This window comes from Ictidomys tridecemlineatus, chromosome 11, assembly GCF_052094955.1.
Source record: "Ictidomys tridecemlineatus isolate mIctTri1 chromosome 11, mIctTri1.hap1, whole genome shotgun sequence".
NCBI classification, from domain to species: Eukaryota; Metazoa; Chordata; class Mammalia; order Rodentia; family Sciuridae; genus Ictidomys; species Ictidomys tridecemlineatus.
The window spans coordinates 95,431,406-95,450,053 of record NC_135487.1 but is presented as its reverse complement, the minus strand read 5'-3'; the positions used below and the strand labels follow the sequence as shown (position 1 = coordinate 95,450,053).

At 41.5% G+C, this 18,648-nt stretch overlaps 1 pseudogene; it reads left to right on the top strand.

Moving 5' to 3' along the window:
• Positions 1-688: 688 nt before the first annotated feature.
• The window catches only part of LOC101954624 (protein FAM50A pseudogene), a 53,307-nt pseudogene continuing 35,347 nt past the window's right edge, over positions 689-18,648 (top strand).

The window sequence follows — 18,648 nt, the reverse complement described above, 5'->3', positions numbered from 1 at the left end:
TTTGAGATAAAGTGGGGGCAAAGTGTTTTTGGTAAAAGAATTAGGAAAAATAAAGACTCAGAAACAGAGTGTAAACTGTGAGAATGGATAAAACATGTTGCCTATCAGGACAAAGGGGGAAAAACATTGGAAACAGTTGGGGGACTTTGAAGTTTGTCACTTGGACAACTGGGTAGACTGAGTACTGGAAGCAGAAGTAGGACAGGTTGGGAATGGAGAAATAATGAGACTTTATCTGAACTGCTTGAAGGGAGAGAAGGCCACCCTTAGCTCATGTGAAAGGTTAAGATTGAAAATATGCTTTGGGGGATTGTGGTATTTACTGATGGCTGAAGTGCAAAAGGCAGATAAGAATGAGCTGCTCTGAAGAATAGTTAATGGGTAGACAGAGGAGGAGTTGATTGTGAAGGCTTCCAAGAACAAAGAAAGAGGAAAGCCAGAGAAAGAGAAAAATCAAGAATCAGAGATTACCTAGAAGCCAAGAGAGAGTTTTAACCATTCAACATTTGTAGTTACTAAGACCTACTGTGTGCCAGGCTATTATGCTGGGATCTAAATACAAATGAATGGAATAAAACAGAAAAGCCACAGATCAATGGGAGACAGAAAGAGAGACAGAGACGCACAGAGAGAGGGAAAGACTCATTCCCTGTCCTAGGAGTCTTTCCTTGTTCTAGATCTTACAGTCATGGAGGACACAGGTAAGTAGGCAGTCGCAGAACAATGTAACAGTGAATACTCTCTGTGTATAATGGTACTTAAAGACTGCAGAGGGAGAGTATTTGCCGCAGTCTGGCTGGGCACTAATAACCGAGCTGCTACAAAGCACTTGTATGTTCAAACAGGAAACTTTATTGCCCGAACTCCACCAGCACTCCAGGCACCCTCCCAGGAACTCTCTCCCACTCCACCAAACTGAGCACACTCACTCTTGATCAACAGGTTATTGAACTCAGGACATTCAGGGCACTCGACCACTAAGCCACATCCCCACCCCTATTTTGTAATTTATTTAGAGACAGGGTCTCAGTTAGTTGCTAAGCACCTCACAATTGCTGAGGCTAGCTTTGAAGTCACAATTCTCCTGTCTCAGCCTCCCAAACTGCTGGGATTAGAGGCATGCAGCACCATGCCCAGCTGGTGTTAAGTTTCTTGAGTTATTTATATATCCTGGAGATTACTGCTCTATCTGAGGTGCAGGTAGCAAAGATTTTCCCCCCATTCTGTAGGCTTTCTCTTCACATTCTTGCTTCCTTTTGTGTGACTCATTTACTTCCAAATATGGAAGCTTACGCTTCTAGGTCCACATGTAGATAGGACCATGTGAATAATTGTAGCCAATTATACCTGAGAGAAAGTAATGTGTCACTTCCAGGATGACACCATCACAAGCTGTGAGCACTCTCTAGACTATCTCTTCTGTGCCACAAAAGTCATGAAAGAGACCTGGGGTAACCTAGTAGCTACAAAGTTGAAGCATCTTAGATTGTAAGAACATGGAGAGCAACTGTCTACATCTGCATTAAACATTTTGGTGTGAGAAAGAAACTTTTACTGCATTAGGCATATCCTGCCTGAAGGAGCGTGTCCGCTCTACCCTGGCTAAGGCAGTATAGGAATTACCACCATTCCCTGGTGGCAGGTGTCTCTCGAGTGGAGGTGCTAGTTGCCTCTACCCTGGCTGCTGGTGTATATGAGCTCCACTTGAAACCCAGGTGGGAGGGGACTTTTGCCTGGAGGAAGGAGTCTTCTCTAACCTGGCTACAGATGTTAAGGAGCTCTACATAACACAGACTTTGGAGAGGTCTCCAGCCTAGAAGAGTGACTTCCCCCTACCCTGGCTGCAGGGGTTTACCAGCTTTCCCAGAGAACCAGACTAGAGGGGTATCCTGCTTGGAGGGACGAGTCTCCTCTATTCTAGCTGCTGTGGTATAGGAGCTGCCCCCCCCAACCAAGATGGGATGTGTCTCCCACTGAAAGGGGTGAGTTTCCTTCACTTTTGCTCTGTAGATACATAACCTCCCCCACACTCCCAAGGGAGAGTGATCTTTTGCCTTGAGGGGCAATTTTATTCTACAATGGCTGCAGCAGGATAAGAGATACCCCTGGCAACCTGATGAAAGTGTTCTCCTGCCTGGAGTGGTGAGTCCCAGCTACCCTGGCTTCAGATGTATACCTGCCCCCCCCAACACCCAGGTGGGAGGGGTCTCCTGCTTGGAGGGGCAAGTCCCCTCTACCCTGGCTAAGGCTGAAAAAAAGCTCGCCCTGGCACCTAGATGAGAGGGGTCTCTCACCTGGAGGAGTGTGTCCACTCTACCCTGGCTGCAGGGGTGTAAGAGCTCCCCCTGACACCCAGGTGGGAGGTGTCTCCTCCTGGAACAATGAGTAGCCCCTCTACCCTGGCTGTGGCCTTATACTAGCTTTCCCAGACACCCTTGTGGGAGGGGTCTTCCATCTGGAGGGACAAGTCTTCACTACCTTGGCTAAGGTGGTATACAAGCGCCCTCCTACAAACAAGTAAAAGTGGTCTTCAGCATGGACAGGTGAGTCCCCTCTACCCTAGCTTTTACATTATACAAACTCCCCTGACACCCAGATGAAAGCAGTCTCCTGTCTGGAGGGGGAGAGTTCTCTCTACCACGCCTGCAGTGGTATAGGAGCTTCCCAGCCCCCCAGCTGGAAGGGGTCTCCCTCCTGAAGGGGAAAGTGCTCTCTACCATGACTGCGGTGGTATAAGATCTCCCCCTGATACCAAGGTGGGAGTGGTCTCCCACCTTGAGGAGCAAGTCCCCACTACTCTGGCTGCAGGGGTATAAAAGCTTCACCCCCACACACATAGGTGGCAGGGATCTCCCACCCGAAGGGGAGAGTCCCCTCTATGCTGGTTGCTGCGTATAAAAGTTCCTCTGACAAGAGGTGTCAAGGGTCTCCATCCTAAAGGGTAGAGTCCCCTGTATCCTGCCTGTGGCTGTATAGGTGCTTCCTCGGACACCCAAGTGGAAGGAGTCTCACGCCTGGAAGGGCGAGTAACCTCTACCCTGGCTGAGGCAGTATAAGAGCTTCCCTGACACTCTTGTGGGAGGTGTCTCCTGCCTGAAGGGACGAGTCCACTCTACTCCTGCTGTGGCAGTGTACAAGCTACCCTGACATACAAGCTACCCTGACATACAGGTAGAAGGGGTCTCTGGCCTTGACAGGGGAGTCCCCTGTATCCTGGCTGCGTGGGTATACAAGCTCACCCCACACACACAGGTAGAAGGGGTCTCCCACCTGGAAGGGTGAGAGTCCACTCTATTTTGGCTGGTGCCATATAAGGGATTCCAGGACACCCAGGTGAAAGAAGTCTCCAGCCTGGTGGGGCCAGTGTACTCTACCCTGGCTGCAGTGGTATATGAGCTCCCCTCATATACCACTGGGGTTGGAGGGGTCTTTGCCTGGAGAGGCAAATCCCCTCTAAACTGGCTGCAGTGGTATACAAGATTCCTGCAACTCAGGTGGGAGAGGTCTCCCCCCTGGGGGCACGCATCCCCTCTACCTTGGTTGGGGCAGTTTATTAGCTCCTCTGACACCCATTTGGGAGGAGTCTCTCACCTGGAGAGGAAAGTCCTCTCTACCCTCATTGCGGAGGTATATGAGTTTCCCCAGACACCCAGGTGAAAGGGGTCTCCCGCTTAGAATGGTGAGTACCTGTTACCCTGGCTGCAGCTCTATAGGAGCCCCCATACAAACCCAGGTGTGAGGGGTCTCTTGCCTAGAGGGGCAAGCCCTGCTACTCTGGCTGCACCTAGATAAGAGCTCCCCATGACACCCAGGTGAAAGGGGTATCCTGCCTGGAGTGGTGAGTGCCTGCTACCCTGGCTGCAGCTGTACACAAGCCCCCTACCACCACCACTGGGCACCCAGGTGGAAGGATTCTCATGACTGTAGGGGTGAGTCCCCTCTACATGGGCTGAAGCAGAATACAAGCTAGCCTGGACACAAAGGTGGAAGGGCATCTCTTGCCTAAAGGAGCAAGTCTGCTCTACCCAAGCTGCAGAGTTATAAGAGCTCCCACAGACAACCCAGCTTTCTCTTTGCTTCATAATCACCTAGGGATCCAGGCTAGTAGAGGCACTGTCCTCCAATATGTGATATCCTATGTTTTCTTTGATGTCAAAATCTGACCAGAAGATGCCAGAAATGAAGAGGATCAAATAAGGGCAGTCTCTATGGACCAGGCCTCATCACGTCTGTTCACATTGCACATTAATTTAAATGATATTTAAATAAAAGAGGAGTGTGCATCTTCTAGGAAGTGTTGTTGAAAGGAGGCAGCATACTTTTCTTCCAACTATCTTGTCGCTGACTAAAATTGAGAAATGATGGCTGGAGCACAAGCAGCTATCTTCAACCATCTGGTCAAAAACACACATTAAAGAGGAAGGCATAACAATGCATGAGTTCCTGAGAGTCAAGGAGAACCCATGGCAGAGCTCCAGGCAATTTACCTACTGTCTTTAAGGAAACAATGAGCTCCTGTCATAATTAAGCCACTGTCTTTTTCGAGTTTTATTTGAAGTTGAATCAACTTAACTTACAAGGTATTCTCTAATTGTTTGGTATTGGTATTTTCTCTTCTGCCCACATCCACCCTCTTTGTACTGGTGCCTTCTGCTTTTTCATTCTCATAGTCCAGAGTACTTTCAGAACTCTCAAACCTTTAGCAGCCAATATTTTTAGCACATATTTTACATCTCTATTATTTCACCTGAGAAAGAAAAAAACTCAAAATTGGTTTATAAATTCAGATTATTTAAAGAAATATTTTTTGACACCCACTAATGTCAGGTTCCAGACTGGATAAAAAACAGATAAACACAATTAGCAGAACTACCCCTGCATTTAAAGAACTTGTATTATGGTACATTACTGGTACGCCTTCTAATTCAACTCCACCTTCCTGTTTGAAAAAATTGAAAAGCTAAAAATGACATTTTTCAGAATCCCTTCCCACTTGAGTTCTAGTTACAAATAAGGTCTGCAAAAGAGATATGGTTAGAAAATAATGTACAAGTAAATGAAGGTTACCTTCCTGCATTTATAGGTCACTTGTGAAGTGTGATGACATGTATGTGACATTCACATTCCCCTTGTGGTCTTCATGGTGTGAGAGTCAGTGCTGACAGCAGCAATAGCAGTGTCTAATCCTAGGTACATTCTAGTCAGAATACGTCAGGCTTATTAGTAACAAATGATGGGGGAGGGGGTTGTGGCTCAGTGGTAGAGCAATCCTCTAGCACTTGCAAAGCCCTGGGTTCAATCCTCAGCACCCCATAATGATAAATAAATAAATAAAATAAATATATTGTGTTTAACTACAATTAAAAATTTAAAATAAAATGTTTTAAAAAATAAGAAATTATTCACAAAATCGCAGGCCTAATGTATCTTTTGACTCTAGGTTAATTTGTGCTGTGACTGAGTACACAACTGTAGGATGTCATAACAAACAGGACCCGATTTGAAAGGGTGGCAGGGTCAGGAAGTGGGGACTGGCTTTCACTCCTTGGCTACTGAAAGATGCAGAGTCCTTTGTGCACCTGTATCCAAAGACTCGACAGCCCCTTCTGGAACACTGTCCAATTTTACCTCCACAATTTAGAAACCCAGAAACCATGCTATTTTAGAGAAATGAGTGAACTTTATCAAATCTAACTCAGAGAGCTGGGGACGTTTCTCAGTGGTGGAGCACTTGCTAGCATGTGGAAGGGCCTGGGTTGCATCCATGGCATCACAGAGATAAGTAAACAAATAAATAAATCCAAAAATGATGTGACAACATTGGGAAGGTTTAATTGGAATAGAGCTGTCTATGTGTTAGAAATATTCAAAAAGAAAGAACCACAACCCACATGAAAACAATGGAATGCATTCTTTAATTGGTCTGGACAGATGGGTCAAATTGATGTCCTGAAAGATTCTCTTCCAAAAACAACTGGAAAAACTGGCTTGGTGGTGCTCAGTTGTAGTTCCAGCAGCTCAGGAGGTGAGGCAGGAGGATGGTGAGTTCAAAGCAAGCCTCAGCAACTAAGTGAGGTTGTAAACAAGTTTGTGAGACCCTGTTTGAAAATTCTACCTGGGGATGGGGCTCACTGCTGTGGCACCCTTGGGGGCACTACCTGGTTTTCAAAACAATAACAAACAAGTATGAAAAGCCAGTTGCAGTGGTATATTCCTGGGATCCCAACTACTCAAAAAGCTTTATGATTTAATTCATTCTCCCAAATTTACTTTCTGGGGAAAGAACCATCCTCATTTTTTTCAGTCCCTTGAGATGCAATATTGTACCATTTATTCGAGATCTATTTTTTTAATGAAGCTATTTCTTGCTGAGGACTTCCCAGTTTGAATTGTTTCTGCTGTATCCCCAGGTTTGAAAATCTTGTGTGGCCCTTTTCATTGGTCTTCAGGCATTTAACACTTTCTTTTTTATTTATTTTTTATTTTTATTTTTTACATACATGACAATGTTTTGATTTCTTCAATGACCCATTGGTTGTTGGGGAACTCCCTGAAGAAGTCCCATGCTTTGTAACTGTCCAGATGTTCCCCCTGCTATGGATTCCATTCTTATTAAATTTATGGAAATTTAATTTGAGAATAAATGGACAATGTGTCGTGTGCTGTTGAGAAGGATGTTTGCTCTTCAGTGGTTGGGTGGGATGGTCGGTAAATGTCTACTGCATACAGAGATGATCTGTCCAGTGCTGAAAAGAGGAGCTGACTGTGCTGGGCATGATGCTCAAAAAGTAGCATGCTTTCCTGGCATGCATATGGACCCGATTCTATTCTTAGCACCACATACAAACAAAGATTGTGTCCGCCAGAAAAACTAAATAATAAATATTAAAATTTTCTCTCTCTCTCTTATCTCTCTTTCTCTTTCTCTCTCTCTCTCTCTCTCAAAAAAAAAGAGGGAGAGTAGAAGACCCCACTATTCTTACTGTGTTGTAGTCGACTTCTTTTACATTCCAGTAATATCTGTTCTCACATGTGGGTGCTCGGGTGTCAGGCACATGTATGTGTACAAGTGCTGTCTCATGTTGCTGAATTGACCCCTTAATCATGGTGTGATCACCTTGTCTCTTTTTATTGTGTTTTAATCCGTAGTCTATTTTATGTGACAGGAGTATAGCTATTCCTGCTCTAGGTTGGTTTTCTTCCTGTGGAATATCTCTTCCATCCCGTCACTGTCACTCTGTGTGTGTCCTGAGGTGAAGTGACTTTCTTGTAGACAGCAGGCGACTGAATCCATTAAAAACAAACAAAAAATAATCCATTAAGTCCCTTTACATTTTAAAATTAGGGAGTTTATTCCCTTTAAATTCAAGGTTTTTTTTATTGAAAAATACAGAATTATTTCTGACTTGTCTTATTTGCTTTTAGTTTCTTTTTCTGATTTTTCTTTAGATCTTTTTTTCTGTTTTCCTCCATTCCTCTCTAGTCTGTTTCTGTGGGTTGCTGATTTTTTCTGGGGTAAGTTTGGATTTCCTTCTTTGTCATTTGTGAACATGCTGTCATTTTTTTTTCCCTTTGGGCTTCTTCTGGGATTTAGCAAATTTTTACAGTTACCAAAGAGCATTTTCAGCTGAACAGAACCTTCCTCTGCTCTGATACCAGTACTGTGGATTCCATCTTTTTTCTTGTAACTTCTGCTTTGCTTGCCTTAGTTTTCTTCTCCTGGTTTCCTGCATTTCTTAAAATCTTTCTGTAGCCATGCTTAACACTCACCATTTTGTTGTTAACTTTCTTATTAGGTATTTGAAAGTTTAAATATCCCTGTTATGTAAGCCAGGCACATTGCTGTATGGATGTAATCCCTCAAGAAACTGAGAAAGGAGGATTGCAAATTGAAAGCTACTCTCAGCAACTTAGCAAGGGGTTAAACAACTTAGTGAGATCTTGTCTCAAAATAAAATATAAAAAGGGCTGACTTCCCATTAGATCCAACACCATCAAGAGCCTGTACTGTTACCTGTGGCCTGCACTGGAAGATATGCTGTGTTCCTTTCCTGCAGAAAGCTGCCTGTGAGATACACCAGGAAACCACATGGCACAGAAACAATTTTGAAATGCAAGGGCAGGCCAGTTCTGAGATCTTAAGAGTTTTGCTTCAACACTGGAAGGAGAGAGTGAGTGTGTGTTTTTATTTTTCTATGGGGGATACACAAAGGCTTTTCCATAGAATATAATTCACCAAATAAAGCAATGAGTAGGCTGTCCCACCCCAAGAGGTAACACCCAAACCCAGAGCTACAGAGCAGTCTCTACATCTCCATCATGTTCCCCTTCTCTGAATTCTCAAGAACTCCGGTGAGGGAGGCCAGCAGGACTTTTTAGGGGTAATAGAATATGTTAGGGATATTGCATACACACATATAAAGATAGGTAATATGTGTTAGTTTTTGCTTGTAGTTGAGGTGTAGTTTAGTTGGCCTCTGAATAAAAGCCCATCTTGTGTCAAGAAATTCCCCACCCAACATGGGAATCTCCAAGTAAGGCAGGGTCCAGCATCAGTAGATAGGAATGAAAAGTCAAATGTATTTTTCTGCCTCCTGATGTGGTTTGGGGTTAATGCCTAAGGTGTTACCTGTGCCTCCAATGTGCTATGTCACCTGGCAGCAAGTCCTAATGAGGATGTCTGTGGGTACTCCCTGATGTGGTCCAGGCTAGCTGTAAGCATGGCCTTAACCTAAAAATGGCTTAAAACTGAGTAATTCCAGTTGAAAATGAACCTGCAGGTCCACTAGGCACAGCCTCCAGAGCCCTCTAGTATAAATCAGGCACAGCCTGATAAAGACAAGTCTCTGTCCACAACCCAGAGGAAACTCAGAGTGTAGTCATGCTCATTTGCCTTCACCCTGATGAAAGTCAGAGGTGACAGGTCAGGGCAGAAATTGTCAAACCAGAGGTCATGACCTGAGAATGTAAGATGTCACTAGGAAACATGGTAATAGCTGATAGGGACTGAAAAGATGAGCAGAGCCTTAACATTTAGTAGAAATGATGGAGCAAGTGAACAGACATTCAGCTAGCTTCACTCATAGCCACATGCTGGAGAGCCTGATGAGGTCCTGCACTAATATCCCAACTCTTGTCATTATTTGCCTGATCATCTGCATTGTCCTCACTGCTCTCAAACTCTACAGCCACATTTTGACACTGGTTAGAATGGTGACTTCTTCTTAAGACTTTCTCTTCAACCAGCTGTCACATCCAGCCAAAAAGAAGCCTCCATTGGTTCTTGACCTGATCTTTTTGATCTGAATGAGTGAGCATCTGCTGGACTTCAACCCTAAGACTTGAGACTCTAAACATGGCACTTGAGCTGAGCATGCAGGGGGAAAGTCTGTAATGAGTCTGGCATGATTAAGTGTTTTCTGTGCTCAGAGTTAACTTGGGATTTTTAGTTTTAAATTGATTATGTGTATTACAGTGCCCAACATTAAGGATTATCATTTTCTTGATTAAGAACCTATACAATGAAGATGTATTGAGTGATTTGAGTGAACAAAGCATTGAAAAATGCATTAGTGTGTGAATATGATTTATTTCTTCTCTCCACTGCAGATGTAACACCTTTGCCCATCCCAATACTAGCCTGGTGCTTTTGGTCCCTGCCCACTTCCACAGCATTTTCTTAACTTTGCCAATAATCTTGTGGGATTTACAACATGCTTACTGTACATTCTCTCTGCTTAAATGTACCTGGTTTAGATTTTAATGCTAAGAACCATGGTTGTCAGTCACAGTGGCACATGCCTGTAATCCTAGTGGTTTAGGAGGCTGAGATAGGAAGATCATGGTTTCAAAAGAGCCTCAGCAATGGCAAGGCACTAAGCTCATCAGGGAGTTTCTGTCCCTAAAATATATTCACAATTGTGCTGGGCATGTGGCTCAGTGGTCGAGTGCCCCTGAGTTATAACCGTGGTGCCCGCCACAAAACCAATGATTATTGATGCTGAAAATAATAGGGTTCAAGTGACCTAGAGAGTAAACACATAATGAAAATTATACTTTCTAGCCCAAGGCCAAGTACAGCCTTCAGTCAGTATCCACAGTGAACTGATTCCAGAACCCCCGCCCCCTTTGTATACCAAATTCTGCATATGTTCAAGGCCCAGGTATAAATGATGCACTGTTTGAATATAACCTATGCACATCCTCTAGTGTGCTTGAAACCATCTTATGGTTCCTTATAACCTTTAATACAATGAGAATATTATATAGCTGTTTAAACTGTGCTGTTTATAGAATAATGACAAGATAAAAGACTCTACACTTTCAGCACAGAGAAACTTATTTTCAACCATGTTCAATCTAAGATTGATTGAGTCCAAAGATGCAGACCCTACAGCCTCAGAGCCCAGATGAGAGATGCAATATCACAGAAGTGTGAACAGAGGCAGAAGGAAACAGAGACATCAGATACAAAAAATTACCAAAAAACCAGGAAGAGCAGCCTTGAGAATTAGAAGCACCACAGCTCTGACATCTACTTGTTGTTGGCATAAAAAGACCTACACCACTAGGGACAACAAGGGCATTTCTGAGAGACAAGTAAGACTAGCAAAATGCACCTGGTAAATTTCATTCAGTGCCTAGGTTTCAATAATGAAAGAAATTTTTGTATCTATTAATTTTTTTTAATGAAACAGTTCAATGTTTCATCTTACCTCAAAGCAATAAGCTTAAGAAATCAAGAACTGAACAAATAGAAAAGGCCTAATTGCCCAATATGTTGTATAATTAAACTATTCATTTCCTATAACTTGTATTTACTGAATTTAAAAAAAATTCTAGAACTGTGGCTCACTGGTTTAGTATCCTTTGGTTCTACCCCTGGTAACAAAGGGGTGGGGGTAGAGGAGAAAATTAAAAAGTGATTTGGGCACCTTGTTCTTTTGCTGAATAAAATTTAGAGGTGGGTAGTTTTAAAAAAGGTGGATTTCAGTGGACACAGTGGCACAACCTCTCATTTCACCAACTCAGAAGCTGAGACAAGAGGATTGCAAGATCACAAACATCCTGAGCAAGTTAGGGATAACCACTCTCAGAATAAAAAAATAATAATAACAAAATGTACTATGGATGTGGCTCAGTGTTAAAGTAGCCCTGGGTTTAATCTCCAGTCCCTCCACAAAAGGGGAAGTTTGGATGCTGTTCACTGTGTAACAGAGGTTTGCTGATGCTTTCATTAAATCCCTTGTGGCTTTAAATCTTACATTTTTTTTTCTTTTCCCAATGGCTTCTCCCTAATTCCTTCTCATTATCTTCTTGTCCCTGATGTTTTTCTTCCTGGTTTCTTATCTCTAATTTTCTCAGAATCACCTCTAAAAAACAACCTGTTCAGCACCAACCTGTAAGGTATATAAAGAACTCTAAAAGCTATGCACCAAAAAAAAAAAAAAGTAATCCAATCAACAAATGGGCCACGGACCTTAACAGGCACTTCTCAGAAGAGGATATGCAATCAATCAACAAACATATGTAAAGATGTTCATTATCTCTAGCAATCAGAGAAAAGCAAGTCAAAACTACTCTAAAATAGCATCTCACTCCTATCAAAATGGCAGCTATTATGATGACAAACAATAGTAAGTGTTGGCAAGGATGTGGAGAAAAAGGCACACTCATATATTGCTGGTGGGACTGCAAATTGGTGCAGCCAATACAGAAAGCAGTATGGAGATTCCTTGGAAATTTGGGAATGGAATTACCATTTGACAAATCTTTTACCCTCCTCAGACTATACTCAAAGGATGTAAAAACAGAATTCTACAAGGACACAGCCACATCAATGTTGATAGCAGCACAATTCACAATAGCTGAACTGTGGAGCCAACTTAGATGTCCTTCATTGGATGAATGGATAAAAAATGTGGCATATATACACAATAAAATTTTACTCTGACTTAAAAGAGAATAAAATCATGGCATTTACAGGTAAATGGATGGCATTGGGGAAGATAATGCTAAGTGAAGTTAGAAAATCTCCCCAAAAAACAAATGCCAAATATTTTCTCAGCTTAAAGAAGGCTGACTCATAGTGGAGGATGGAGGGCGACCATAGGAAGAATAGATGAATTCTAGATAGAGCAGAACGGTGGGAGGTTAAAGAAGGGCACAGGGGATTAGCAAGTATGGTAGAATGGGATCGACATCATTATACAAATACATGTATGAAGACAAGAATTGATGTCAACATACTTTATATACAACCAGAGATATAAAAAAATGTGCTGTATATATGTAATAAAAATTATAATGCATTCTGCTGTCATTTATTTTAAAAAAATCAAGGAAAAGAAAACTAACAAACCTATTTCTCTTATAGGCAGAATTACAGTCTTTGGGAAAGAAGACACTGTTTTTTTTTCTACCAAAATAGTAAACATTTTCTTTCCTTTTTCTCAAAACTGTGTCCTCATTATTACTTTAGTATTAGGTATGAGAACAGAGCATTTTAAAACAAGTGCTTTAGTGGTATAGGGCAACTGAGCTCAAAACAGAACCTTTAGAGGGTCTACACTCAGACAATCTTCCATAGTGACCTACAGCCAAGGAGTTGTAGCACATGCCTGCAAACCCAACAATGCCAGAGGCTGAGGGAGGAGAGGCACAAGCGGGAGGCCAGCTTCATCAAATTAGCAAGATCTTGTTTCAAAATAAAAATAAAAGGAGGTGGAAATGTAGCTCGGTGGTAGAGCACCACTGGGTTCAGTCCCCAATACCAAATAAGAAACACAAAATTGTGGCACATAGTTTGTGATGAAAAGAGAGTATCACATTTCTTTCTCTTCAAATGACCAGAGGTCTGGACTTAGGGTCTCTACATGCAGTTTCCCTTCATCCCAATAGTTTTGATTTCTGCTTTGGATTAGATCATATGAAACTTCTTTCCTTCTGTTTTTCATTTCCTTTTTCTGTTGTATTTTTTGTTTTGGTTTGGTTTTGGTTTAGGTTCTTAAGATTGAACCAGACGCACTACACCACAGAGCTACATCTCCTTTTCATTTATATATTTTCAGTTTGAGACAGGGTCTAATTGAGTGGCTTATGGTCTCATTAAATTGCTGAAGCAATTTAATTCTTGCTTAAACAATTTGATTCTTCTGCCTCAGCCCCAAGTCTTTGGAATTACAGACACGTGCCACCACACTGTGCTAAATTTGTTTATTTCCCCTTTGCAAGTATGTGTGGGTGTGTTTTACCAGGTATTGAAGCCAAGTGATGATCTATTGCAGCTACATTCCAGGCATTTTTATTTTGTATTTTTAGACAGTGTCTTGTTAAATTGCCAAGGGCGTTGCTTGAACTCTGAATCCACCAGCTTCAGCCTCCCAGAAAGCTGGGATTACAGGTGCAGGTCACCAAACCTGAAATGACACAATATTTTTTTATATGCTGGACTCTATTGTGATCTATTTCTTTCTCAGGACTCCACTCCAAAGTGGCACACTGTCACATTTACAAGATACACATGACAATCAAGCCTCATCTCAGAGTTAGCATTTTTCATCTTTTACTTGCAAATGTTCTCAAATACTATATGTGGCTTTTAGCATTGCTTGCATTTAAACGGAGCATGTTGGTAGCTGTCTGTAATCCAGCTATTCAAGAGGCTGGAGCAGGATGATGATGAGTTTCAGATTAGTATGGAGAACAAAGTGAGATCCTGTCTCAGCATAAGACAGGGCTGGGAACCTGATTTGGTGGGTCATGATTGTAATCACAGTGGTTTAGGAGGCTGAGGCCAAAAGGATCAAAAGTTCAAAGCCTGGCTCAGAAACTTAACAAGGCCATTATCAGCTTAGTAAGATCTGGCCTCAATATAAATTGAAAAGAGCTGGGGATGTGTCTCAGTGGTTAAGTACCCTGAGTTCAAACACCAGTACCAAAAAAGAAGATGATGAAGAACGGGGAGGAGAAAGAAGGGTAGAAGGAGACTAAGGAGGAGGAGGAAAAGAGAAAGAAAATAACAACAGCTAAGGGCAAATGGACAACCCTGACCTAAGGCAGAGTCTACCCACAAGCTGCCCATTCCCTCTACTGGGCACAATGACATCTTGCTCTAAAACCCAGCAATAGAATGTCACTTGATTGGAAAGGGGATACACTGGGAAAAGCCTGCCCCCTACTGGCTTTTTTGACACTGATTTTTAGGTGGTTCTTGCTTCAGATTACACTTTTCTGTGATTGGCACTGACTGTGGAGAGTAGCCATGAAAATTAATGCAAAACCAATCTTTCCCACCCCTAAAAGTGATTTTATGTTTGTTTGTTTTTGTTATTGGAAGGTGTGTAGGGGCTGGTGGTGCACCTGGGTAGAGGCAACTTGGAGGGCAATGGGGAGACAAAACTAGAAAACTGGACCAAATTTGTTGCTGAATCTAGCTTTCCTGCTGGGTGTTTTTTCTTCCTGGACTAGAGCTCCTGTTACCCCTGGTGCAGGCAGTGCCTAGCTGCATGTGGCCTCTGGGAACAAAGGGCCTCAAATCCTCAACTCCCCCAAAGGCCAGTCTTATTACACTTGACACTGTAGATTTCTTCCCTGCCCAGAGAAGATTTATTCCTCTTTATTATGTAAAAGAGCAAGCTCTGGTCAAGTTGCGCAGGGTCACCTCCATGGTCTGCCAAGCTGCTCATGGTCACTCAAGTGCAAGCCAGTCTTTTTCACCTTGGTGGCAATGATTCCTCTGATGCTGTCTCTGTTTCTTTTTAATTCCCTCTAGGGAGCATGGTCCTCTCAATAGCCTTCTGGAAATGGAAACAGACCTCAGGCTAAGTTCCAACACTGCCCAAGCCTGCCAATTGCCACTTAGCAAGCCCTGAATGGGGCCACCTCTCCAGCCCCAGCTCTCTGCTCTCCCCTAGTTCCAGGTTATTAGTGGTCTTCTATGTGCCTTCTGTGAGCACCTCCCAGCCAAACATTCTGGTCATCCCCCCACACCTTTGTTCACTCCAGTGGCTTGGGTCATAAGATTATCTGGAGAGTCCTGACAAGGTATCAGACTGAAAGTCTGTAGGACAAAAAGGACAGAACTCTTTGGATTTGGAAAAAGCCTTGGACAAACAAAAGCTTTGGAGAAGATTAAGGAAAACCCCAGAGGAGGAAAGTTGAATTGTGTTCTGGTTTGGATGGCACATACCTGGGTTATGGAAACCCAGCTAAAACCAGTCATTGTCAGAGGAACATAGCAGCCAGAGAGGGCTTCTGAAACTGCCTTTTGTCAATAGATATCTAGGTTTTAAAACATGCTGATTAACAGAGTATATATATATATATATATATATATATATATATATATATACACACACACACACACACACACACACACACACACACTCACACACACAGAAATATATCCATTTGATGGATTAATCCATTGATTGGATTATATTGCTGCTGTCCTGCAATAAAGGCTTAATTGGAATGGCAATGTGTCGTCTGAGAGTTATTTAAGGGTCTTGGTATCCATATAACATTCACTCAGAGGAATTTTGCAGACTGAGGCTATAATTCTCCTATTACTTATGGCACATGCTCCCTGGTGCAATGTAATCTTTTGATTGTTTTAAATGCTCTATGACCAGGTACTGAGGTGCACACTTACAATCCCAGTAACTTGGAAGGCTGAGGCAGAAAGATCACAGATTCCAAGCCAGCCTGGTCAACATAGTCAGACCCTGTCTCTAATAAAAATATAAGTGTTGTGGGTATAGCTTAGTAATAGACTGCCCCAGGTACATAATCCCCGGTACTACATACATACACAAACACACACACACACACACACACAGAGAGAGAGAGAGAGAGAGAGAGAGAGAGAGAGAGAGAGAGAGAGAGTCCAGCAGCCTCATGCATGCCAAGTGATTGCCATAAGATTCGAACAACTCAAGGGAGCCAAGACTGACCATGTAATGGCTTAGAATATTCCGTGGTCACAGTGTCCCAGCTGATGATGCTACTTTGAAAGACTGCAGAATCAAAATGAAATTTATGTACTAAAACCTCACAAAAGTGGAGGGCAGGGGAACATGCAGGTGAAAGTCCTTGAGCTTGATAGTTTGATAATAGACTTTCAAGAGGACTCTGCCAAAACCACAACATTACACCAAAAAATGGCTTCTAAACTCCTAACTTTCCATAGAAGATCACAGGATTTTTATCATTGGCTCTCAAGAGATTAATAAAACACAGAATGGACCTGCAACTTCCAATAAGAAGAGCCTTTCTTCTGCACTGCATTGGAATCTATTATGGTTCATTCTCAGGCAAATTTTGAAACTGGTGGGCAATGATTCCAAAGACAATTGAAAACTGTAATGGCTTCCACGTGGAATGTTCCAATTTAACATCTCTCAAACAGCTGCTCTTTTAAGCCAGGTGAGGTGTAATTCCAGATTCTCAGTAGATTGAGGAAGGAGGATGGCACGATTTAGTGGAGACTTGAACATTTGGCAAGCATGTTTCAAAATAAATCAAAGAGAACTGGCAGTTAGCTCTTGATTCAATGCTCAGTACTGGAGGAGAGGAGAGTAAGTTTTTAGGCTTCAAGTTGGTTTTATCAAGTTCTCTGGTTACACTGGAAAAGCAAAACTAAATCATTTCTGTTAAAAGTTGAAGTATTATTTCATAGGACATAACTTCTGTATTCACTTTAAGTATCTTTAATCACTCTGGTTAAATGACTTATCTTTTATAATGATCTGGGACCCCAGGTTTCATTAAGTGGTTTAAACTTTTTGAGATTATTCACTAACTTCTGTATGATGAAAGTCTGTATTGTCATTTGACCTTGAGCTAACATTGGGATGTTCTAGAGAACTCCATATTTGCTCAAGGGATCTCAAGAAGAGAGACATTAAGGCAAATAGCCTAATTTGATATGATGGGAATTCCTGTAAAATATGACATAACTTTTTCAAGTTATATTTATTTAGATATTTTATTAATATTTGCTTTAAAATGGCAAAAATTCATAAAACATCTGATAAGTTTTTAGACATAATTCTGGACACAATATTAAAAGGTATGCCAATCAAATCACCTTGTTAATAACTGGTCATCATAAATTCAAAACAGATTTTTAACCATGACGATTCTAAATGTTTAGCATCAATAATTATCATTTAGGTGAGGATTTGGCTCAAGTGGTAGCATGCTCACCTGGCTTGCATGTGGCCCTGGGTTTGATCCTCAGCATCATGTATATATAAAGATGTTGTATCTGCCAAAAAATAAACAATAAATATTTAAAAATTCTCTCTCTCACTCTCACTCTATTCCTCTTTCTCTCTCTCTTAAAAAAAAAAGAGTTATCATTTGGATTATTTCCCTGAACATAACTAAAATCAGATTAATAGATTAAAAAGAAAAAACCCACTAACAAGTTTATTTGAACACAGATCTCTCATCTATCAATCTGTCTATCTATATATCTATTTATCTATGTATTTATTTATTCATTTCTTTATTGTTGCTAGGGTTCAAACTCAGGGCATCATGCATGCTAGGCAAATGCTCTATTTTTTAAAAATTGGAATTCAAAACAGGGTGTGGTTATGAACACTTTTAATTCCATCTGCTGTGGTGTGAAGTGATAAATACAATCAATAATTTTGTCAGTTATGGGTTCCAGATTAGTAAAAAATACAAATGATTCATATAAAATCTTGAAAATTGAGATAAGGCAATTATAAAGCAAGACCTCAAATAGGCAGGCCTGAGACTTCATTTTGTTGCCTCCTATGAATGACTGTTATAAGAGCTCTTTCTCAGAAACTGAAATGACAGATGTTTTCTTATTTTTTAAAAAATTGCATTTCTGTACTTTGTACACAACAAATTGTACCTTACTCAGGATGTACTGGTGGTTGTGGAGAGCTATATCCTGGGATTGATGCTATTGTGGGTCTACATGACTTTGAAGTAGATTCTCATCTCCACAACCCCACCCAAATTTAAAATGTGATTGTCTAGCACCTGCTTGAAACCAGGACCGTACTCAACTGAACTGCAAAGCTAATGTGCTGGCTTTCTGACTGGAAAATTTTAATCCTGCCGAGAGCCCAGAGGCCCCACTTATTAATGTTTTAATTTTTATAATTGGCTTGCTTAGATGAAAATAAGCAAGTCACTGAGTTGCAGATTTTGTGCTTATAATGTCTTTGGGTGTATCAGGAAGCTGCTGTCCTATCACAGAACTTCAGACTCTGTGGTGGGTGACAGTCCCTAGTCAAGAAAGTAAAGCTCTATTTTGATTTGAAATTCAAACTTAACATAACACCATCTATTTAGTAGGTTAAGGCAGAATGATCTCAAATTCAACGCCTGTCTCAGTAATTTAGTGAGAACCTGTCTCAAAAAAAAAAAAAATTTTTAAATGGGCTCCAAATGTAGCTCAGTGGTGTAGTTCCCCTGGGTTCAAACCTTGGCACCCAAACTGAATACATTAAAAATTTAATTAACTAAATAATTAATTAATACAATTGAAAAAAAGTTGAGGATGTAGCTCAGTGGTAAAGCTCTCCTGGGTTCAATCCCCAGTGTCAATAAATAAAAAATAAAAATACATAAATTCAGGGCCTAAATATTTTCAAAAAA